General features: G+C 36.4%; 1 long non-coding RNA gene across 4 annotated transcripts in view; it reads right to left on the reverse strand.

Annotated features, from left to right (window-relative positions):
- LOC309383105 overlaps positions 1 to 26,349 on the reverse strand; it is a 123,720-nt gene that overhangs the window by 65,662 nt on the left and 31,709 nt on the right. For all 4 annotated transcript variants that reach the window (XR_014173756.1, XR_014173757.1, XR_014173758.1 and 1 more), the window contains exon 2: positions 7,056 to 7,174. This is a non-coding gene — a long non-coding RNA (uncharacterized lncRNA). The remainder of the gene's footprint in view (positions 1 to 7,055; positions 7,175 to 26,349) is intronic.

Raw genomic sequence — 26,349 nt, forward strand, 5'->3', positions numbered from 1 at the left:
GTTAAACCATCCAATGAAAAACAAGCAAGTAAACTCTTGTTTAGTAACTCTTCCTTCTCTCCGTTCCCTCCCTTGCTTTTAAAAGGCATATATATCTTTATTTTTCAATAAAGCATACCCCAAATATACTTTATCTGAAAGCAGATGAAAAGTTTTAAAAGAGGCACCATGGCACAGGTGGTGGATTTGGAGAAGCTAGGGCAGTTGCATGTTGATATGTGAAATAAGATACAAATCCTACCTGTGATCTATTAGATCAGGGGTGTCAAACTCGCGTCATCACGTTGTCATCATGTGACATATCGTGTGGGAGTGGCCAGTATGTGTTGCATCCGGCCCATGTCCTGCGAGTTTAACACCCCTGTAGTATTAGATGAATTATTGTAAATTAAAAAATGGTGGTGAGGGAAAATAGAGAAATTAAAAAAAAACAATTTCTTTTTGGAATTACTGGGTTAATTTCATTAAATATTGGTTAAAACTTAATTTCTCTGCTGCTTTAAATAAAGAATAATTCCAACAATTAGTTTGTAGTTACCATATACAACCGAAAACATTAGACTAGAATAGCATAAACTAGCTCAACTGTAATGGCAAATCAGGTGGGGTTGATAGTAGAGGAAGCCAACATAGCTATTGAATCATTTCATTCCCAAACTAGGCATCCTCTCTGCTTTTTCCTCAGAAGGAACAAAGCCCTTTAACTAAAAATTAAAAGTAACAGGAATTGGAACAAAGAATATCTGACCATCTAGAACAGCAAAAAACAACAGGATAAAATTGTCTGAATAGAGGCTTGTTCCACAGAAAAAGCTAGCATGTAATAAAAGATGCCAATATTGTAAGAAACATTCAATTGCAATTATAACAACAACAACAACAACAAAACAACAACAACGCCCAAACAGTACACCAACATGAAAGATGAGGTTGGAAAATAAGGTCAGTTCAGATGCAAGCAAGCTGGAGCAGATGAAAGAAAGGAAGCTGAATAATATCCAATCAAGAAATATCACCTAGAAACAAAGAAGGACTGGAATAAAGCAGCAAATAACAGTTTATAGCCAAGAAGATCAGCAGATGTGAAGCTACAGATCAGAAACTTTTTTGCCAGTTTATCTATAAAGAAACTGCAATGAACCAGCCAATGCCTTAACAGAAAATGTTGGAAGAGACCTTTCAGGTCTTCTAGTCCAACCCACTGCTGAGACAGAGAACCGTATACCATTTCAGACAAATGATTGTCCAATTTTTTCTTACAAAACTCCAGTGCTGGACACCCACAATTTCTGGAGGCAAGTTGTTCCACTAATTAATTGTTCTAATTGTCAGGAAATTTCTCCTTATTTCTTGATTAGTTTCCATCCCTTGTTTCTTGTCCTGCCTTAAGGTGCTTTGGAGAATAAGTTGACACACTCTTCTTTGTGATAGCTCCTCAAATATTGGAACACTGCTATCATGCCACCCCTAGTCCTTCTTTGCATTAAACTAGATATAACAATTCCTGCAACCATTTTTCATATGTTTTAGCCTCCAGTCCCCCAATCATCTTTGTAGTTCTTCTCTGCACTCTTTATAGAATCTCAACATCTTTTTGATATTATGATGACCAAAAGTGGATGCAACATTCCAACTGTTGCCTTACCAAGGCATTATACATCGGCACTACATTCTTGATTCTATTTCTGTATTAATGTAACTTAGGACTGTGCTGACATTTTTGGTGGCTGCAGCACACTGCTGGCTCATATTTAAGTGATTGTCCACTAGGACTCCCAAATCTCTCTTGCAGTTACTACTATTGAGCCAAGTACCACCTGACAAAGGAAAAAAATAATGCAGTTCTGGGACATTCGAAGCAAATATCATAAGAATGCAGCTTGGATGAAGGAAATGGAGAAGAAAAAAAATGGAAAGGAAATACCTTGAAATGTTCATGGAGAAAAGGGCAAGGAAGATCAAGAATTGGTCACCACCAAGCAAATATGAACTGCATGTTTTTTGGGATGAAGCATCTGCCAAACAATTTAGCAATATATTCAAATAGGTGGAACTGAAGGGTGACTAACATCTTATAAAACTTATCTGGTAATGAAAGATCCAAAAAGGTGCAGCACCAGGCAACTACAGGTCAATTACCTGCATACTAACAACTTTCAAAATGGTAACTGGTGTTGTAATTGAGGCAGTCCAAACAGCATCCAGTTGAAAATAAGCTCTTTCCACCTGGGCAAAGCAGTAGAGGGACAAATAGCAGAAGGACAAAAGATCAGCTCCTAACTGACAAAATGATTTTGGAAAACTGCAAGAAAAGGAAGACCAATTTGAATGCAGCTTGGATTGATTACAAAAAGGTGTTCAACTCCCTGCCACATGATGAGCTAATCAAGTACTTAGAAATAAGAGAATAGAAACATCAGAAGCTTTATACAAATGGCAGAATGAAAGACAGTTGCTAATCAAATCTGATAGAGAAGGAGAGGTTAATATCAAGAGAGAAATTTTTAACAGGAGACTCATAATTGCTATTAATTTGTCATTGCATTCATTCATCCATCATCAATCCAATAAGTTGGGGCATGGCTATCAAACATCAAAAACATGTATTAGACTACCCTACCTCCTTTACATGGATGTTCTGAAGCCGTGTGTAAAAACATTATCTGAAATAGTATCGTTGCTCAATCCTGTCTGAATATAGAGCCAGAGATATTGCAATGGAGTTTGGACTGGACAAATGTGCCACGTTTGCCTCAACAGGGGAAAAAATAATAGAACTGAAGGAATTAAGATGTTCTATGGCAATAACAACAAGTGTCTGGATGAAGGAGATCACTATAAATATCTGGGCATCCTTCAAGACAACAACACCAAGTACACTGAAGTCAAGAAGAAGGTTAGAAGTGAATATATCAAGTAAGTGAAGGCCTTAAAGTCCAAACTGAGTAGAGGAAATACCATCAAGGAAATTAACACTTGGGAAATTCCAGTCATTAGATACATAGCCTGAACAGCAGACTGGATTCAAGCTGAACTAAAACCTTTAAATAGGAAGGATGGAAAAATCATGATGATGAACCTTCATCATTCAGTGATGTTGACAGATTCTACTTACCAAGGAAAATTGGTGGGTGTAGAATGTTTCAAGTGCACATACAGTTGAAGAAGAAAAAAAGAAGATTGGAAGAGTATCTGAAGGACAGTGAAGAAGATCCACTGAAGCTAGTACATCATGAAAGCTTATTGAATACCCCAGAAACCAAAATGGCTTACAGGAAAGAACAGAAAGGAGACATGGCAAGGCAATCCACTACATAGCCAGTAAATTAAAAAAACTAGCAGACAGAACAGATAACAAGAAGACATAGGAATAGCTAAAAGCAGGAAAATTAAACCAAAAGGCAGAGGGGCAAATTTAGGCTGGAAAAGACCAAGCCTTAAGAACAAAATCATGTAAAGCTGGAATTGAGAAGGCAAACAGCAAATTTAATCTCTGCAAAGAAGCTGAAGAAACAGTGGACCATCCAATTAGCTGTTGCAAGAAAACTGTATAAACTGCAAATAATGGCAATTAAAATCACCATCAATCAATTGCAAAAGGCAGCTTTAGTTGGAACTTACATCCTGCAACGATTCCTTTAACACCAACGATACACTTAACACCACTAAACAACAACATTTGTCCATCCCAGATCCTTGTGAAGATGATAAAAATACAAAATCCAATCTAAACCTTTGACTGTGCGACCAACAATAATGCACCAAGAAAATCTGCAAAAGCACTTTAAAATAATAGAAATTGAGAGAATCTCAATTCCTCAATTGCCAAAAGGTTTATTACTTGGACTAGCACATGTATTGTGAGAATCTCACAGAGACACTTGCTGAGATGGGTGGCTATAGAAATCAAATAAATACAAACATAAATAAAAAATACCTTTAACTATTGTAGATGTTTGGAAAGGATCTATGGGAAGTCAAAAGTAGCAATTCCAGTTAGAACTATTGGTAGATTGTATAAATAACAACAACAACAACACAATATAAACAAATGAAAGCACTAATTTGGAATGATTAAGGCATCTCAAAACTCCTTGACCAAGTGAACCGAAGTCATTGCTATCAGTTCCCTGTAGCATCCTGGACCCAGTTCCCAAGAGAAAGGCAAGGTCATGAAAACCAGCAGGATTAGGACCATCTAAATCTCATGGAGGAGGCTGTTCCACAAGACAGGCTTCATAGCAGAAATGGCACACATCCTAGGTCCCATTAGATGACATTGTTTCAATAAACCCATAAGAAATGAAGGACACAACCTGGCACCTCCTTGGTTTGTTAGGCTGCAACAGTCCTTCTAGCCTAATATGGATAACCCCAAAGCACCAGGACGAAAAGAATTTAAGATTTAAATTATAGTCTTATTTACTAGGAAGTAAGCTCTGTTGAACTGCATGGGATTTTATTTCTGAGTAAACATGTTCAATCTTGGTCTGTAAATCTTTCAGTTCTGTCACTGCCAAATCAATGTTAGCAATGGTGGAAAACATTTGGAAAATGTCACTGATGTAGAAAAGGGGCCAACAGAAGCAAGTAGGAAGGAAGTCAGGGTGAAATAAAAGCGAGGTATTGCAACACAGTTGTCCTGTATATGAGTAAAATTTTAATCTATAGAAAAAAGTATATACCAGGCAATAAAATAAAATAATTATGGCTTCATCTGAGTGAATCTGTCCACTCCTCTAGAGTATTCTGAGTACAATTTCGTATGCCTATTAAACATTTTGGCAGTAATTGGGGTTTTGGTATTAGTCCGGGGTCAGTCATTTTGCTGAAGTAATTGTTGCAACTGTTAGAGCTTAACATGACAAAGGAAGCAACAATCCGATCTGGACTCTAAACCTTTGTGAGGAAAGAAAAGAAAAAAAGAAGCAATTTAGCCAATCATGTAAAGGGCTCAAAGGATTCTGGAAGAAGGCAATAGAAATGGTATTAAAAGTGTTTGGCAAGGCATGTCATCCAAGAGGAAAGGTTAAGATAACTTGGCATCCCTTGCCAAGTTCAGAAGAAGAACGGACGGGGCCCACGAGAACAGGAAGCATAAAGGAATGTCATAAAGAGGACAGGAATCAATTATTCTCATTAGTCAATGAGGGTGGAACAAGTATAATTGGCTGAGAAGAAAGGGAAGTTTTAGGTTAAATATTCAGCAGGGCTGTTACTAGTAGGCCTGTTCAACAAAGAGGTAAATTGCCAGAAGCTGTTGTATAACTGCCTGAGCCAGAATTACCAGAGCAGAACCTACATTTTCAGGAATAGTTATAGAATAATTAAACCAATCCTGTCACTGAGGGGGTAAGTGAGTGAGGTCTGTTCTAATACCAGTAGCTCTGAAGGTCTAAATAAAGCAGATTCTCTAGAGGATAAAAAAGTTGTTTAAGTTAAGCTTGATGTCAAAAAGCTGTAATACTATTTTTTCCAAAATTAATTATGCTCTTCATCCCAATGTGGATAGTTCTAAAAATGATTTTCTTACCCAGGTGTTGTGCTTATAAATTTAGTACAATATAATTATTGTTCTAAGTTGTTCTATCTTATTCTAGATAGAATTTGGAATAAAGGGATCAAGGTTGTAAAACAGAAATTAAAGGGAAAGGGAACATAAATTTGTGCTTGATTATGACTCATTTGTGATTGAAGTGTCCTGTAACATACTCACACCCAAATTAGAAATTTTAACTTATGCTGCATGGCAGTATAGTATGCACATAAAAGTTATGTAAGGATAAATTAAATAGTTAGTAGTGTGGTCCTTCAATTATATTTTGAATAGTGTCTAATAGAAAAATTCTCCTGAAGCTTTTCTCATTTAATTTGAAAAGAAAGTTGCTGTTAAAATTTGTTTAAAGAAGACAATTTCACATAAATTCTCAAGAAAGGAGTATGGTGCACTTGGCCTAACTTAATGAGGAAGATGTAGCCAAGAGATATGTGAATGCTTCACTATATAAATCTCTCTCCAGTGGTATGATTTTTTTCTGGCAACTTAAATTTCAATTACATTCTAAAGGAGAACATTACAAGAGATTTTTTTCCTGTTTGTAATGCAATCCTACTGTTGCTAAACTATCAAATAATTTCTCCTCCTTCTGAAGAAATCAAAATAAGCCACTACGGAGTTTCTCTGCCCAGAAATTTTGGGAAGAACTTTGAAAGGTCAGCTAAATTGTGTTCCCTTGTTTTCCCTAATTTGAAGGTTCAGATAATTATAATTTGCATGTGATTAGCCCTTTATTTCTGATTTTATATTATTATTGGTTTTCTTTCAATCTTTGTGATTAAATTTGTTCACTGGAATGGGGTAAAAATAAACATCTGTTTAAAGAATTTCAAGTACAGAAATGTAATTGGTTCAAGAATTCAAGTTATTAACAAGTTGAAGTACATATATGTGCATGTTAAAATTAGCAGACAATATGAAATACAGAGGATGTATGGTTTATCTAAAATCTAGTACATCTATATATTTTTTTTGAGAATTTCCAGTAGAGAATTTTTTAAAAAAGGGAAAAAAACCCCAAACCAGCTATTGTTACTTCTAATAAAGAATTCTTTCAGAATTAAAGGGAAAACAATGCTAAAATCAACAAGGATTTGCTGAAACACAACCCACAAACCAGAAAACAACATCCTTAAAAAAAAACCACAGGAAACAAATTCTCATTCCCTCCCCACCTCACTAACCTGCTTTCCAGCTCCATTCTCCTGTTCAGGGCAACAAAAGAAGATCAGCTGGGGGGAGGCAATGGCACTACAGCCTATGTGCCAGTTTTCTGAACTACTCAAAATTTCCACTACCGGTTCTCCAGAACCTGTCAGAACTGGCTGAATACTACCTCTGCTAGTCATCCAAAGAGTTCTGCAAGACTTGGTGTAATCAAACATTCTTCCCAGTGTTTCTTGGAAGTTCATTTTCCTTTCGTTTATATTACATTTAAGCATTAGTAAGTTTTAAACCTTCAGTGACATCATCAAAAAGTCCAGTCAGTTCTCATTACCTTGCCAAAACTGAGCTTGTTGTCTGCAATGGTCTATCCAAGCATATTTGGCCCACCACACAAGGAAGCTTATTCCATCTGTCAGATAGGAAGCTACTGGTTGTGGAGATTGGCACCATCTGTCAAGTTCAAAGGAACAGTATAAATGATGGGAAATATGGAATTATAAGAAAAATGTGAATTAAAAGCAACCCTAAGTACTCCTGCCTGTCTTTGCGGTTGCCACTCCTTGTATCATCCCCAAGGGCTAAACAGATGTGATCCTGATTGCATGGATGCAATTTGTGGGTAGACTGCAGTTGTCACTTATATGTTCACAGCCGTACAAGTTGGCCCTCAGAAAAATAGAATACTGTAGTTATAAATTACAACACAGAAATGAAATACTTTTGTTTAGCATTCCAAACTAAAATTTATAACTGTGTTGAATAAGGAGAAAGAACATGCAAAAGGAAAGGAAAAGATGAGAGAGATGGACACATGTTACAAAAAATTATTACAATAATTTTGAGCAATATGACTGGATGTTATAGACTGATTAAATAAAAATACATTTTCACCAAAAGTTTTTTTAAAAAATTTATATTGTTGTTCACTTGCCAAGCAACTCTGGGTTTTTAACAAAACTAAATTAAACTAAACAAACAAAACTAAACTAAAACCAACTGAAGGAATACAAATAATAAAAGTTCAGAAAAGAAAAAAAAGTGACCATAAGGAAATACATATATGCACTGGCAAAACCATATGGAAAGAGAGAGAGAAACAGAAGAAACTAGATATCAAAGAGCATATTTTAAAATGTGCTTTAAAATATGTTACCCAAATCCTTTTTTGAGATGGCAATGGAATATAAATTACATGATATTTGGAGAGAAAGGCACAAAACAAGAAAGCAATATACCTTTTATTCGAACCCCCACCAGTCCCTATCAAGAATTGACATGGCTTGGGTTTCATCTGATCTATGCAATCAAGTAGATGAAACTGAAATAGAAGCAAATGAGTGGGCAGATCATAATCCAATAAAATTAAGATGGAAAGGTCAAAGAAGAAAAAGATGGATGATGAATTCAAATATAGTAAATGAAATAGAATACACTCAAATGCTGGAGAAAGAATTAAAACTATTTTTAGAATAAATAAAAAAGAAGACACCTCAATTCAAAATCTCTGGGACACTATGAAAGCATACACAAGAGGCCTTACGATTGCCTACATGGCGAGAAAAACTAGAAAACAAAAAGAGCAACAAGAATGTATGCAAAAGGAAATTATGGAAGCCGAAGATGAACTACAGAAAGACCCAAAGAATAAAATTAAAAAAGAAAAAAGAGAGATAATAAAACATAAGATCAACTTAATAACTCAAAAGGACTTAGCACAGAAAATTAAAGCAGCCAGACAAAATTACTTTGAACAAGCCAACAAACCTGGACGATGGCTGGCATACAGACTGAAGAATGAAAGAGAAAAAAGGATGATATATCAATTAAAAGATGATGAGGGAAGAATTCAATACAAAGCAGAAGAAAAGAAGAATATTATTCATAAATACTTCACAAAACTATACGCACAAGATAGTATGGAGGAAAATAAAATAAAACAGTATTTAAACATAAAAGATAACACCAATCTCAAAAGAGCAAAGGGAGGCGATAAACAGGCCAATAATGTTAGCTGAAGTGGAATTAGTCTTGAAAAACCAGAAAAATAATAAAACCTCAGGACCAGATGGAATACCAATGGAGCTATACAAACAGAATATAATAATATTTGAAGAACTAGGAGTGGAAATGTTTAATGAAGTTTTAGGAAAAGCCAAGATACCTGAATCATGGACAGAAGCAATAATATCGCTAATCCCAAAAGAAGAAATCAGCCTACAAGAAATTCAAAACTACAGACCAATTTCATTATTAAACTCCGATTATAAAATATTTGCAGCAATTATGGCAGGAAGAATTAAACAGGTGTTAAATGAACGAATACACCCTGACCAAAACAGATTTTTACAGATTTTCACAGACACATTAAAAATAATACGAGAATCATCCTAGATATAATAGAATGCTACGAGGCGCATCCAGAAAAGCAAATGGTACTGATTTTCCTTGATGCACCAAAAGCATTTGACAACATAATCTGGAAATTTATAATAACACTATTGGACGAGATGAAATTTGGAGAAAAAATTACAAAAATGATAGAAGGATTTTATAACAATCAGACAGCCAAAGTTCTGATGAATGGAGAATTAACAGAGAAGATTGAAATTAAAAAAAGGAGTCAGACTGGGATGTCTCCTCTCTCCTTTGCTGTTTATATTAACTTTGGAAATTTTATTAAATGAAATTCAGAAGGACCAGGGAATAAAAGGTTTAAAACTCAAAAATGAAGAATATAAGGCCCAAGCCTATGCCGATGACTTAGTATTTGTTCTAGAGGACCCAGTAGAATCCAGCCTGAAATTAATTCAAAAATTAGAAGAATATGGCGAAGTGACAAGACTAAAGATCAATAAAGACAAAACAAAAATGATAACCAAGAACGTGACAAAAAAGCAAGAAGAGGAACTGGAAGTAACAACCAGAATGCAAATAACTAAGAAAGTGAAATACTTGGGGATCTGGGTGTCAGCAAAATGTTCCACAATTAAAGACAATAATTATAATAAATTAGTGACACAAATAAAAAAAGATTTAGAAAATTGGAAAAATATTCAAATATCACTCATGGGACGTATAGCGACAATTAAAATGAATATTTTACCAAGAATCTTATTCCTGTTGCAAGCCACACCTATTAATCCAGGTAAAAAATTTTTTCAAGAATTAAACAAAATTACCGCTAGGTTTATTTGGCAGAGATGAAAAGCGAGGATTAAACTAAAGTCAATGCAAGACAGCAAGGAGAGGGGAGGTTTAGCATTACCAAATTGGGATCTATATGCATCAGCAGTAACAATAACATGGGTGAAAGACTGGATAGAGCTAAAGAATAAAAGAATTTTGACCTTGGAAGGCCATGATTTGCAAGCAGGCTGGCATACATTCTTATGGGATGATAAAAATAAAGCGCACAAATACTTTCAAAATCATTTAATTAGAAGTGCGTTATTGCAAAAATGGCTCAAAATAAAAAAAAATCCACTATGTGAAAATTCCGAATTGGCTATCACCGACAGAAAGGACATCCATCCAAATTTTATAGATTTGAACTTAATTGATAGACAGGAAAAATTAAAAACAATTGAAGAATTGGCAGAACAGAACATGAAAGTTGACTGGCTAACTTACCTTCAAATCAAAGCAAAATACAGTAAAGATACCAAATTATATGACATTGAAACAGAACCACACGAATTGGATAAAATTATTCAAAGCTCAGATAGAAAGATGATAGGGAGAATATATAAATTTCTCCTGAAGTATAAAATGGAAGAGGAAATTGTGAAAGAACAAATGATAAAATGGGCACAGAACTTTGGCTATAATATTGAATTAGACAAATGGGAAAAATTTTGGGGAACAAACTTAAAAATGATATTATCAGTTGCATACAAGGAAAACCAGTACAAAATGTTTTATAGATGGCACCTGGCACCAACAAGGTTTGCTAAAATCTCAACAAATACCTCCCCAAAATGTTGGAAATGCGAATCGATACATGGAACATATTACCATTTATGGTGGACCTGTGAGGAGGCTAAATTTTTTTGGAAAAAGATCAAAAATTGGCTGGAGGCAATAACGAGGGTTAAAATAGAATGGAAACCTGAAATTTTTTTACTAGGAATAATGTCTGCAAAATACAAAAAAGAAATCCAGTATTTAATACTACATATAATTACGGTGGCAAGGATTGCTTTTGCCCACAAATGGAAAAACAAACTAACTCCAAGCGAAGATGAAATAATAAGAAAGGTTATGGACTGTGCTGAAATGGACAAATTAACTAAAGAGATTCAGGGAAAAGAAGAATCAGAATTCTATCAGATATGGGATAAATGGTATAGGTGGATGGAGGAAAGAAACAAGAATCAATGAAGGAATATAACAAAACTCAAAAATAATAGTTATGAGTAAAATAAGAGAGTTATGAATGGTGAAATCCAAATGAAATACAATATACAAGGGGAAATAATATAAGGTGAGCGGTATCGATTGATAATTACTATTAAAAAGAACAGGAAGTTCCTGTTTGTATTGCATTGTGTAAATGTGTTGTACGTCTAAGTTTTGTGTGTGTGTGTATTTTACATGTTTGTTAATAAAATTGAAAAATTGAATAAAAAATAAAATAAAATGTGCTTTAAAGAAAGAAGGGGAAGAAGCAGAGATATCAGAAAAATGGAGGAATAGGATTAAAAAAAATTAATGAGATATAGCAAAGCGGAAGGTATTGGCAAAGGAAAGATGAAAACTGACAACACAAATTAAAAAGAAGGAGCAAATATTTAAAAATACAAAGAAGTTACTTAAAGTGGATCTGTAAAGAAATAGATGTTGCTGAATTTTCAAAACAAAGGGTACAAAACCAAATGTAGAAGCCAGTAAGTAAAGCATTTAGTAATATTTAAAACTGAAAAATGGCAAGTTGTTGCAATACACGTGGTTTTGATAAATAGTGCAAAAGAGTGATTAAAAAAAACCTCATCAGATCTGAAACTATACACGAAGGAGAGAAAACCAAACTCTCAGGTTAGCTAAGGAGACTTTTCAGCAGCTGATGGGAAAGCTGTAGGAGGTGTAATTAATAGTAGCTGTCTTTTTCAACTTTAAAATGTGCTCACACTTCCCTTGACAGCTGCTTGTGAATATTGTTCCAAAATGGTATACTGAAGCTTTTTCTTTGCATTGCATGTATATTCCAACTTTGCTTGTAAAGCTCAAGATAACATGTTGAAGAACCACTCTAACAAACAAGATTTGGTTGCTTAGGTTTAGCATATCATGTCCTTTCAGCCCCACACCATAGAAAGACAATTTTGCACAGGACTGGGAAATTTCCAACCTGCAATTTAATCTACCTTGTGGACTTTCCACTTTCCTATCTGGTCTGTAAGCTCATTGAGAACCCAATTCTTCTATCTAAGCAACCCACCCCTTGTTTCTACTACCTTTTGCTAAGTGATGACCATACAAGGTTCATCTGTGGCTCATCATCAGTGCTCTGTCCTATCTCATTCATCACCATTCCTTAAACTTGAAATGGGATTTGACTCCCTGGCCACTGTAACATCTGAGATGAATTAGACTTTTTTTCGATGTGCAAGAGAAAAAGGATGCATCTACCCTTAGGTTACTGTTAACAGTTTCTTGCTCCTGCTGGATTTGCAATGTTCTTGAGAGGACTGAAGGAGAAAAGTAAGTGGCATGCTGAGGGAAGTGTCTGAAATTTAGTTCAGATACGTCTCCAGAGGCTAGTCATGACAGAACTTACAACACAAGCATTTGGAAGGAGGGCACTGAAAACAACTTGTCCTCATTTCAGTTGAGCAACTGCTAGCAGAAATTTTTTTCCACGTGGGCCATTTAGGGACAAGATGAGGAAAGAGAGAATGACACTAAGAAGAAAAGAAAGAAAAAAACCCCTCTCCTTAAATAAGATTCTGGAAGATTGTTCAGCATGCATTCACATTTTTATGTAAAGGCAGTTCTCATTCCCCTTATCCCTTTCCAATTTCCCCATCTCTATTCCCATTAGAGAAAGCAAAGAAAGTGCAAGTGACAGAAATTCTATTTATCTTACAGTAGCCTGACAGTTAATAGAAGGAAACTGATAAAATAAACTAGTTAGACACATCTGCCACAAAACAGTCTACAGGCTAAAAAAATGCATTGCTAAAAATCTTTTTATTTCAACCAATGAAAAATAGGCTAATCAAGCAATTTGCATGCTATTATTTTACATAATTCTGATTGCCAAGGAAAAAGATATACAGGACTAAAATTACCCTCCCTGCTTTGGGGAAAATCTGTTCTTTGTGTCTTTGACTTCTGAATGTCTATTGACCATTGTCCACTGTTTTAAACTCAAAATGAGAACCAGAAGCATAGAAAAGATGCAAAGAAAAATGAGATTCCCATGACACTGAATTTTGTGCTACATATATATTTTGAGCTTTGTTTTGTCCTTACACAAAGCTGCCTCTTCAAATACATTTAATCATAAACAGATTGGCATTGTCTGTAGTTTGTTATGAATTCTAAAGTAGTTTTACAATTTAACATGACACTGGAACTATCAAATGTTACTGCTATATGGTTTATGGGTCTGAGTGAATATTTAAAGAAAAAATGCTAGCTATTATGTGCACTATTTGTCAAACTAAAACATGGACCCATACAGTAGTACCAAGGTACAAGATTTTTTTTATAAGATAGAAATTATACAAGTTCAGTTTGATATTTTCTCATTCAATTCTTTTCAAGTGTATCTCATAAAATTTAGAAACTCTTATCATAGTCTACAAATATACATTTTCTTTGAATTATATGTCTATACACAAAAGTACGAATAATTGTTCTAAATAACAAAATTATTTGCTGCTATGCATGAGGAAAACCTTTAAGAGTTTCACCAAAAACCACATAATCCAATTCCTTGTTTCATGGAGAAAGTGCACAAGAAAGGTGGAAAACCAGTCTCACAGAGCCAGTCCTGCCACTAGGTTAACAAATTTGGGTTGTCTTGAAAGGACAGAGAATTCTTAGTTATTTTGTCAGCATATTTTTATTGCCGGGAATAGATGGAGATATTTCTACTTCATGTGCTAGAATAACGGCACACATGAATGGCTTTGATGGACATACACTTTGGTATGTAATGGAGGCACCACACTGCTGCTTAGTCTCAGGCAAAATAATTCCAGGAGCCAATGCGGATATTTCCCTCTTCTGCTTTTCAATAAGTGATGTTCAGTGAAAGATTGCCTTTGAAAGGAAAAGTTCCACATTCATTTTAACTAGTAGCTAGACCTTGTCCCATCCATTCACCTAGGCTTCCAGGTTCTGTAGAGCACCAAATTTCAAGGAAAAGAAAGCACTCTTGGAGTTTGGGGTGGGACACCAACTGCATGGTTAGCTTAGGGCAACAGCTGCTCGCAGTTAGTGTAGGACCACCCTTGCTAGCAGCCATTGCACAAATGACTCATCTGTGATCTATTTCACCTCCTCTCCTTCCATTCTATACTAAACTAGTCATTGGGCTTTGAAAGATTTCATGGAAATTGATTTGATCAATGAATCGTGCATTGTGTGAAGATTGAGGCTTTTTGTCTGCTTTGAAACTCTTTTCAGTTTTATTGATATGTAATGTTTTCTTATATGCAGATTATTTTATCTCAAACCAATGCTTATTTAAGATAATTTATAATTTACAGCTAAAATGTTAAAAGCAATGTATTTACTTTTTTTTTAAAAAAATAGTTATTTTAGACTATTTTTGACATTTTCTCAATATAAGATCATAGCAATAGCACTTAAACTACACCACTTCACAGTGCTCTACAGCCCACTGTAAGTGGTTTACAGAGTCAGCATATTGCCCTCAACAATCTGGGTCCTCATTTTACCAACTTCGGAAGGATGGAAGGCTGAGTCAACCTTGAGTCAGTGAGACTTGAACTGCCGAATTGCTGGCCGCAGTCAGCAGAAGTAGTCTGTAGTACTGCATTCTAACCAGTGCGCCACCATGGCTCATATTTATGGTACAGTGCAAAGCTACTTAAGGACCATCTCATTGCAGTGGGACTGGCCTGTCCCACCTGTGCTGGCAGAGGAGACGTGCTACAGTTTTGTTGGTCAGGGAATTCTGGCTGGCTGGCTGGCTGGGTCCCCAGAGAAGAATCTTTTCTGCTGTGTCTCTGGCCCTTTGGAACATCTTGCCCCCTTAGGTGAGATTAGCTCTCACCCTCATGACCTTCCTCAAGAGCCTTGGGGCCCCAATGGGGGACTATCATGCTGGAAGTGGTTGATGGGCAAATACCAGATCCCATCCCCCTACATTCTGCTACCCCTTCCCCATCTTTTAGCTATAACCTTTATTTTTATTGTAATTTTAGTGTTTGTCTATCTGTATCTACTTTGCTACTTTATGATCTCTCTCTCTCTCTCTCTCTCTCTCTCTCTCTCTCTCTCTCTCTCTCTCTCTCTCTCTCTCTCTCTCTCTCTCTCAGATATAGTTTTGATCACCTCACAGATGGGCAGAAAACCAATTTAATTAATAAATAAAACAAATAAAAGTAAGATATTGGTTCTATGATTTTGAATAAAAGGAAGCAGCACTTGGTTAACAGACTGGTGGTCCATATGCTATACTCTGATTACCTGAGAAGGATATGCAGGTAGTGAACAAATGCAATTTCTCTTTACAGTATTGGATTTTTCACTTAAATTGTACATTTCTGTTTAATACATTCTTTGTGTCCCTTGCTGTCAATAATTTTGGGTTAAAAATCCATAATCTCAGGAGTCTGCTCATCTTTAAATCTGCAAAATTATAAATGTATTATAATCTCATCAGAGAAACTTAATTATTTGGAAAGTATTGAGGAACATTAACATGCGATGGGAATTATTAATGTAAGCAAGGAGTGAAGCTGAACAATGTCTTATTCGCTGGTCATTCTGCATTCAGATGAAGTATCGTAATTTCTGACTGAGCGAAGTTCCTTAAAAAACAATACATCGTGACTGGAAGGAAGCCATTTTGTATCATTTGGGATTAAATGTCTGGGATTCTGGAGCAAATTTTTGCATATGCTCAAAGCCTGCTGTGGCTCTAGTTTGCTGGTTCCAACCATGAGGGAGAGAGTTATGGTGTACTAGGAAATTCCATCTTCTAATAGAATCCAGACCGGCACAGAAAGTTTTCTCTTTCCATTTAATGCAAGATTAACGGCAAGGCAAATGCACGATCCAACTGGAAGCTACATAACATTGAGACAAAGTGAGAGGTCCATCTGTGCCAATAACCTTATGCTAGGAAGATCCCTTACTTCTCACAGTGAGGAAACAGCTTGCTCTTATTATTATTAGAGCCTGGGATACAGGCAACACCAGCATAGAATCCATGCTTTATGGATCCAATTTAGTAGTTTGTTTATACATGCCTACAAAAACATTCTTAATCTAAAAGAAATTTTGTCAGCAATGTGGGTATCTGGAAAGCTTATTACTGCTCACTGCCGCCATCCTCTGTCCCGCGTTTGACAGATTATTATTTTGAGCTCATAATCATTCAGGCCATAACTCATAGCAGGACATGTGCTGTGTGTAGAATGTTGCTGTTTACTTCTACAAAACCTGCAGTAGCTAGGCATTGTATCAAAGGTAAGTAAAGTCCCAGGGCTTTGATTCAAATAGTGTATTGTATGAACAAGCAGTATACATGCTTGACTTGACTTTAAATCTAAGCATATGAGACAATAAAGTGATACATTTTCCTGAATATAAAATATAGTTCCACCGTTACATCTTCCCACTACAAAAGCTTCCTAGAAAGTTGGAGGTAGGTCAGCATTATTCATTCAGCACAAATTTAGGGCAAGCCCTTTCAAGTAGGTCAGCTTTCTTCAATTTAATAGTTTTATTGGAGTTGTGGTCCCAACACTTATGGAAATAACAGGCTGCGAAATGCCTTTTAATGTTCTAAACCACCAGATATTAAGTGGATATGAGAGCTTGCTTTGGAAGGTAAGAAAATAATTCATAATCATATTATTTGATTAGATCATTATCTTCATTTCTTTTGAGTGCAAGTCATAGGCTTTTGGCTCCAGATTTCCAAAGGAAGAAGCCAAATGCCAACAGAATGAAGAGTTGTGAAAATGATGACAATGAATCAGGTTCTTTCAAGGAATTTTGTTACTAAAGAATGAGATGGTCCATGCTCTCTTCTCATTCCATATTCAGAAATCAGATGGTTTCACCTTTGAATTTTATTCCAGTACAGGTGATAGGACACAGCATCTGAGAGAAACATATTAGCTTATAGTGTGTAGTCAATTTTCCTATTACTGATATAGCGTCGTCTAGTGTCCTCTACCAACTGCTGAGGTAATACAAAGCTTGTCCTGTTATGTAAATAGAGTAATAACTGGATGACTATAAATCAGCACTGAGTAACTGATCATAGCTTACATAGTTCCAACCTCCAGAATTAGGAGCTTGTATGATACAGTCAATGACGTTTTCAGAGTTCAGGACAAAATAGTCTCCTCAATAACATCTTGCTGGAATAGTCTAGATTGGCTCTGCTATGCCGGAACAAAACTCAAAGCGGAGTGTTATGGTTTTGCATCAGAACAAAACTTTTCGTCATATACATTGAGTTCAGAACATGTTACATGTTAGGAAGTCATAATTAGATGTTCTTTTCTTTACCCAGAAATCACAAAATGCTATCATTCAAAAAGATCTGAACTTTGTTCTGAAACATTTTATACATTCCTATGTGTAACCTTGTCTTCCCTGATTAATTGCTACACCTGTTTGGTGCATGCTCAAACACAACAGTGCCAACACCAGTGTGTCAACTGGTGCCAACACCAGTGTGTCAGAATTAAGCAATGTGTGTCTGTGCTGGCTATTCTATGTCTGATGGAGCATATGATCTGATTAGTTGTTTTTTTATCTGCTCGCTCACCTAAGCATTTCCCCCAATATTTATGATGTTTTGGAAGATTTCTGGGTGAGACAGCTACTCAGACCAACAAGGGAACAAATAAGCAACCTTTCTAACAGGTTTCCAACTTAGGAAAATGGAAATGTTGGGACACTCAACATGAAATTACCACTGGAGACTCCTGCTGCTCCAACATCTGCTTGAGTAGCTGGTTTGTTTTATACATAACAAACTTGATAAGGCACTGTATGAAAAGATACATTTTTATCTGCAGGGAGATGATTAAAATAGATGATCTTCCTGCACATTGTGTCTTATTTTTACTACCTCCCCTATGCTTTTTCCTTTGGTTAAAATATCTGAAAATGCCTTATCAACTTATTATCACATAATATCTATCAATAACACTGCTCTATCTATCTATCTATCTATCTATCTATCTATCTATCTATCTATCTATCTATCTATCATCTATCTATCTATCTATCTATCTATCATCTATCTATCTGTTTTAGCACATTTCCCTCAGAGATCCTAGGTTGCCAGATGTATTTTCAACACTTTCCTAAGTTGCAAGGTGTATTTTAAAATATAGTGCCTTCTCTAAAGTAAAATTAAGACTCTGAGCTAGTAAATCCACCTCCTTTCCCCTCAAATTTTCTCTTGCAGTTCCTCCCCTTGCAACCCTTTTAGCTGTTTGCTCCAGATTTTTAAAATTTGAGAACTGATTGTAGGAGTGATTTCGGCCGATCATTTACATTTAAAGATGAAGAATGAAATAGCTTGAAGACTTGGAAAGTGATGTTTTACATCTGTGAAGATTTAGATCATTTCTGCATATAACTAGCAATAGTTCAGAATTACCAGCGTAGTATTTATGAAAATTCCATCCTCGGCTGTGTCTGTTTTTCTTGTTAAATTTTCATTATTCATTTTTCTTCCCTGTATAAAATCTCTCTATCACTTTTTAAAAAGTAATATTGAGCTGGAAGATTCTTAAAGAGAAACAAGAATCAGGGAATTAATGTCATCATGACATTTGAGAAACAGACCTGAGGCCTTCCCTCTGTCATAACCCAATCCCAGCCCTACCTCTCCCACAACAAAATCCCAACCACCACGAATCCACCATGAAAGAAAAAATAATCCCCATCTACAGTACTCTCTTTCAGTACCTTCATCCTTGTCTCAGGGCTCTTGCCCCTCTCTGTAAGTCCCTCCATCACTATTGGCTCAGCATAACATCATAATGTCATACAATTCATTACATGACTGAAAATTTTCTGAAGTCATGTTTGAACCTTCAATGTTAAATAACTATGCTTGCTATAAATCTGTTGCCATGCAGCAAAATCTGAAATGTGTATTTATCTTATTTATCTATTGTGTTTATCTTATTTGACTTCCAAATTTCACTTATATGATTAATACAGAGATATGAAGTTGTTTTAGCAGGAATAATGGGGAAAAAACAATTCAGTATCAAATATCAAAGGAAAATGAATATGTGTTATTATGTTATGTTTGACTCTTGCAATCACATAGATAGAAAATAGAATAAAAAGGAAAATATAATTTAAAAATCAGACATACAGTTTAAAAATATGCTTTTTAAAATCCTGACTGAAATTTGAGAGAGGGGACTTGAGACTGTAGTCTATTGCCTCTGGAGAACATCAAAATGAAGAATGCTAATGAGGATTTGCTTTGCATAAAGCAAAACAGAAATACCAGTTCAATTAATGCCCTTCAAGCATAACATTAATTAAAATCTTAATCCAGCAACAGTCGTTCACCTTTTTCTTTGCAAATATGAGTTAAATCTTAAATATGAAGGTTATCTCCACTTTTCAAGTAGGAATACATTTCAGCTACATTCAGTTACATTCCAGGCATTGCTCCCCTACCCCAGTGGTGGGTTCCAGCTCCCATTGCAACTGATACGCTCCAACAGGGTCGCGCATCAACCACATGCATGTGCGCAGCATGTGCATGCATACCCACCACCCACGACGCTCCAGCTGCTCGGCGGAGCATCGCGCAGGTGCTATACCCCCCGTGTGTGTGCGCAAATCCCCAGTCAGCTCAAATAGAGGTAAGGAGAGTGGGCGGGTGGGCGGGCCTCTGGAGCACTGTACCAGAACGGTACCTGGTGCTTACAGCAGGCATTGGTATGCCCGTACCGGTGTGTACTGGTTGTATCCCACCACTGCCCTACCCCAACGCCAACACCGAAGAATTGGGTGTATTTGTAAGAGCTGCATTTGAACAAGAGTTTAGTAGGTTCAAAAAAATGAGAAAATGAAGTTTAAACAAACTAAAGGCAGGATCTATTCCCAGAATTAAAGGACAAACCTAAAAAATTAATTTCTTTTGTTTAGAAAGTGATTATTGGAATGAATCATTTGTGAGACAAAACTATTTGTCTGATTAATGCTTAGGGAGCATATAGACATCCCAGTATAACAGTATTGAATTAAGCATCTGCTATCCAGGACATGATCTGATTAGTGATGACACTAAACCTTATCACTGTGAAGCTAATATGTGTGATTTACAATCCATGAATCATTGATAAGCAGAACTCTCCCTCCCTTCCTAAGTCTTCCAACAATTTGGTGTAATCATCAGCTTGTTATGTAGATCTTAATGCAGTTTTGAGTTATGGGAAGTACAATAATCATTCTTCAGACAAATATTTTTGACTCACAAATGATTCATCCCAATATTTACTTTCTAGGCAAAAGAAAGTAATTTTCTTTAATTCTGGGATTAACTTTCTATACATCCTACTACATTCAAGAGTCCAAGAAGTCTCAGTCAACATGGCCACAAACCAGTCTGTTTTCTAAAACATTCTTTAATGCATGGAACAAGCTTGATTTGTGATATGGATTGATACAATACAATACAATACAATACAATAGTAGAGTTGGAAGGGACCTTGGAGGTCTTCTAGTCCAACCCCCTGCCTAGGCAGGAAACCCTATGAAGGAATGTACTGGGCCATGAAACATTGATACCACTATGCGGTTCAAGCTTCCCAGTTTCTAGACTAGACATAGCTAAATATTTTATATGGTAAGAAGAACATGATCTGAGACCTTTGGATTTGTATAGAGCAATGAAGATGACCTTGATGGAGATATTGTATGCAAACTCAGTTATTAAGTTGACAAAGAATATTTTTTTAATCCCTTGTTGCTCTAGTAATGGATAATGCATATTTCTGACAAGGCCCTCTTCCTTACTCTCTACCAAGGTGGGCTCCTACCGGTTTGGCCTGGTTCGGCCGAACAGGTAGTGATATGCCAGCCTGGGTCGCAGGACCGGCAGTGACCCAGGCAGGCCACGCTCCTGAACCGGTCCCCCGGTTGCCTCCATTGCCATCTTTTTTTTAGTTCTGCGCAAACCAGCAGTAATGCCAGCTGAAACCCACCCCTGCTCTCTACGGAATCTTATTATAACCCTAGTACAAGCACTGGAAATGCAGTAAGACATTAATTCAGGAAGAAACTCAACATAAAAATGAATTAATGTTTAATTTGAAGCAAGCCCAAATGAACTTATTTAAAGGATACCTATTCTAAGCCCAGTGTAAGAGAACGTATTTATGGTGAGTTGCTGGTATGATGACTCACAAACCTCTAATGGGTTCAAGACGGTATACAGAAGTTTCTTTTATTTAATCCTCACTAATCTGTAATATGTGGGCCTTGGAGATAATCCAGAGCATCCAGTTATCTATCAGAAAAAGAAGAACTACCACTACCACCACCACCACAATAACAAAAGTCAGCAGGAGAAAACAAAACTGAATGTTTAGCTTGGTCTTCTGAAAACATAAATTCTTATAATCCGAAGTATGATCTTCCTCAGACACAAAAACAAATATGCAAAATAAATATGAACATTATTGCAGTATTCTTTTAAAATAAATGCTTACCTTTAAATATTGGATGTATGTAATTTTTTAAAAAATATAGGCACTTCTGAAGATATAACAATCAACACGCACACTTGCAGGTTCTTTATGTTGAACAAAATGTGAGTGGCTCATTTTTAGAACCACAGAACCATTTTCTTATCCTAAGGTGGTAACAATAAAAGCCCTTTAAAATACTACTTACTTTCGCCTTTATGTAAAAAAAATAAAGCACTCCTAGGTATACCTGATGATCCTACACCCGACATACAGGACACGGGAGGGGCCGGAGCTCTGCCGCCGGGGGGAGAGGGGGCAATACCAAGAAAACTCAGATCACAAATAAGGATAAGAATAAGGAAATCGGCTTTATATAAATTGATTGAAATTTTTATATGAATTTATATGCTGACAAACTATCACTATGTAATATTGAATTACTTGTTTAAATGATTACTATGAGTATGGGGGGGCGGGGATACCCTTCACACATTGTAACCGTCAAAATTATGTAACCTACTCCAATACCCTTTTCCTTATTATTTTTTAAAAAAACCAATAAAACTTTGTTTAAAAAAAATACTACTTGCTTTCCAGACTAAAGGAAACGTGCTATGATGTTGGTCTTTCCTACCACTGCCAATTGTAGTCACCTGCAATCCTTACCGGCTACTCTTGAGAATCCTTTAATATAACATCCTTCCACCTGATTTCTGCCCCTCGTAGTTTAACTCCCCTGAGTCTAGTGCTTTTCTAATGGTTCCTCCAACCTTTAGAAGTAGAGTTGGGGAGATTGCAATGGAAAAAATTAAATACAAAATTCTGAAGCAGTATTTGTACTACTACAATGACTTTGGCTATGTTGCATCAGTTGCATATCCTACATGGACCTTCTGCAAATAGAAGTTGATTTTATTCCTTCTAGAAGGATCCAGAAATTTCCAACTCTTTTTAAGACCTCTGTATGCTACCTACTAAGGTATAAGGATATGCCCTATCCCAAACTAGCGGTCTACAAATGTGTTAGACTCCAATTTATTGTATATTGATTAGAAAGTATTAGGTTGTGGGAAGTGCCTTGACACATTCCCATTTGAGAGCTTTATTTATATATTATCAAGAACGCCCATAAATGGCCATGACTTGGCTGGTCCCTGTGAAATGTCTCAGTGATTTTGAGAGCTGTGTAATAGGTATCTTCTGAACAATCTTATGTTCTGTTTTGGAATTGTTTTCTTTTAATGTGCTTTAACTGTCTTCCAGATCTCAAATTAATAGTATATGAAAAGGTGACACATTCTGAAGTCAGTCAACAGAGACCAACTCAATGCTGTGTACATAAAAGAAGAAATACTAAAAGCCTAAGGCTGTTGCCTAGGTGATTTACAGAATCCTGCTCCATTAAGGTACCTTGAACTTGTCCATAACAGCAAAAATGTCATACTAAAATTAAAGCTAATCATGCCTTTCAACGGTTCTTAAGAAAAATTGCACAGGGAAGTTTTTTCCAAAGTGAACTTTTGGCTACACGTTTTATCTTTTTAAAGTCTGATCTTTTTTGCTCATATCATAGGAGGACCTTCAGTCCACCATAATGTGTCCTTGATGAACAAAAAAGTAAAGATGGCCATGCTAAGAAATAGATTACTACATGCTGGGATTTACCTTTGAGTGTATACCTTAGTTGTAGAGTAAAAGCATCACATAACATTTTAAAGACAACTTTTTATCACCTGGACACCTTCAGCCAAATTGATGGCTGACTAGTATAGAAATCATGAGCTCCAAGACTACATGAATTCCATAAAACAACCTCCTCCCCCCCCCAATAACTGAATTTTTTGCCATTTGTATAAAGAAAACTCTTGAAATTGCAATATAAAGATAAAAAATGGCTTAATGTTGTTTTCAAAATGAAGCTAAGCCTTGTCTCTATGCATGATAGACCTCTTCCTGGTCTGTGTCATCACATACCAATTGTTCCAATTGTTTCCAAAGCTACCAAATGCAGCCTTTGACCCCAAAAGGGTTATCCATTTCTGATATAAATCTATGTATGCTCATTCCCTACAATGCATATTGCATCTGATACGTTCAAGGTAGTTAAGCCACAGTTTTCAAATGACAACAGACACTGCATCTGGGAAAAATGCTTGTCACACAACCTAATGTCATTCTTATGGCAAGAAGTTCTACTGATATGCCTCTTATGTCTCCAGTCCAAATAGTTGATTCCCTTCTTCCAGGCAAACACAGTTTTTCTAGTACTGTAGAGATAATTTAGACATATAAACTTGAATTGAGGTCAAAGGACACAAGACAGACCAAGAAGAGGATGGAGACACAACTTCAAAGACACATTGCAATGGCATCAATTTGCTCATCAGTTCAGGCTGCCAGAAGAACAAGAGCAAGAACATTAATACAATTGAGTGAGTCCAGAGGTATTTCACAAGAAGAGTACTCCTCTGCTCACAACAGAATCCCTTACGCCATCAGACTTGAAATTTTGGGCTTGGACAACCTAGAACTATGCCATCTAAAGTCTGACCTAAGCATAGTACACAAAATTGTCTGCTACAATGTCCTACCTTTCAACAACTACTTCAGCTTCAACCTCAGTAATACATGGACAAACAATAGGTACACACTCAAAGTAAACTGCTCCAAACTTGATTGCAGAAAATACAACTTCAGCAACAGAGTGGTCAATCCCTGGAATTCACTATCTGACTCTGTTGTTACATCCTCAAACCCCTATAACTTTAACCTTAATCTGTCTACCATGGACCTCACCCCATTCCTAATAGGTCTGTAAGGGGGCGCGCATAAGCGCACCAGCATGCCTACCATCCCTGTCCTATTGTCCCCATTTATTCATACCCATTTCCTGTGTTCATATCCATGTTTATACTTATACCTGTTATCTCGTACATGTTTCACAAACTAAATAAATGAATAAAATAAATAAATAAATAAAAGAACCAAAACTTTATACCTCCCTTGACATCAGTAGTAAAAGAGGAAGTAAAGAAGAAGAATACCTAACAAATTTGGGCACAAATTTCTTTCCCAGCTCTGGTTTCTGAGATCTTTTCAGTGGAATATATCTGAGAGTTAAATATCTACAAAAAATGATAGGACACTTTTATGAGAGATGGTAGTTGTGCCATTATTAAAATCTCATATAAAGCTGTGAGATTGTACTAGTTCTTCAGTTTTTCATGAAGACAGGGAAGAGATTCAAAAGCTAGAGCAAAGATTAAAAAACAGAAGACAACAACGATTGAAGGAAAGTTGCAGAGTAATTGTCCAATATATCTTAATTGGGTTCCAACACTCTGTTCTTTCCAAACCTCTGCTTATCCTTCTGCACTTAGATGTCTTTATTCCTTGTTTGTTTTGCAAAAAAGGGATGATTCTTTAAATTCTGGCCAATACTAGAGACTTTGGCTTTCCAGCATAACATAAATGTTCATGTATATGATGTTATTAGCACCAGGGGTGGGTTCCTGCCAGTTCTAACCTCTTCTATAGAAGAGGTTCCACAAATCTACAGCGCCGTTTAGAACCGGTTCCAGCTCCCTCCCCCCGCCCGTCCGCACATCATCAAGATGAAGAGCGAGAGGAGGAATTCTGGGAGTTGAAGTCCACAAGTCTTAAAGCTGTCACGTTTGAACACCCCTGGGTTTTTTTCTAAAAGGTTAGGGGTGCAAGGTAACTTGTAACTTGACAGCTTTAAGACTTGTGTGCTTCAAATGCCAGAGTTTCTCAGCCAACATTTTGGTTGCTAAGCAAGAGCGTTGTTAAGTGAGTTTCACCACATTTTACAAGTTGGCCACGCCCACTCAGTCACATGGCTGGCAATCTACTCCCACCCCGTCACATGGCCAGCAATCTACTCCCACCCAGTCACATGGCCAGCAAGCCACTCACACAAAGCAGGCCACACCTACAGAAGAGGTTCTAAAAAAAATTGAAACCCACCACTGATTAGCACACATAGCCTAATATTAGTAACTGGAAGAGAACTTTTAGAAAACAGACTAAGCAGAAATACTGAGTCAATTTCAAACTGAAGTGAGAAGAATAATTTGCCCATCATTAACAAACTGCAGTTTGGAGAATTTTGTACTGACATTTTCCCATGCTCCTCTAGTGGCACAAGAGAATCATTATTAAGCCATCTTCAAACTGCAGTTTACTGTATACTTGCATAATGAACTAATTTCATGTGTTCCAAGACTGAATCCTGGTAGTTAAAATATGTTCAGAGAACAATGTTTGGTTTGCATAAAAACCAATTGTTTGTTTTTGTTTCATTTTTGGAACATCATTTTGTTATAATTGTAGAATTACTTCTGACTGGCAAGAAAGTTCTTTGGTTAGAAGCTCTTTGGCTGCCTCCCAAGAGATAACATCACGTCATTCCCATCTAGCATCATGTTCTGTTAGCAACACTTGGGTAAGTCATTAGTTCATCAGCTCCATTTATACTAAAATAACCAGACACATTCCATTGAATGTCTCAGAACTGTTAATGATTACGGGAAGCATCAGACTTTTATCCGGTTTCCCACTCTTTTTCCCTAATGTGAGAGTTCAAGGAACTAAATCAAACATACACACTCACACAATGCTATCCTGCTTCAGCAAGAGCCAGTGGGAGTCTTTTGGTGATTATTTTCTCAGTCAGAAGAATGTAACCATTTTCAGAACTGACCAGAAAAGCTGCTC

Source organism: Natrix helvetica (assembly GCF_964273705.1).
Source record: "Natrix helvetica genome assembly, chromosome: 1".
Taxonomy (NCBI): Eukaryota; Metazoa; Chordata; class Lepidosauria; order Squamata; family Natricidae; genus Natrix; species Natrix helvetica.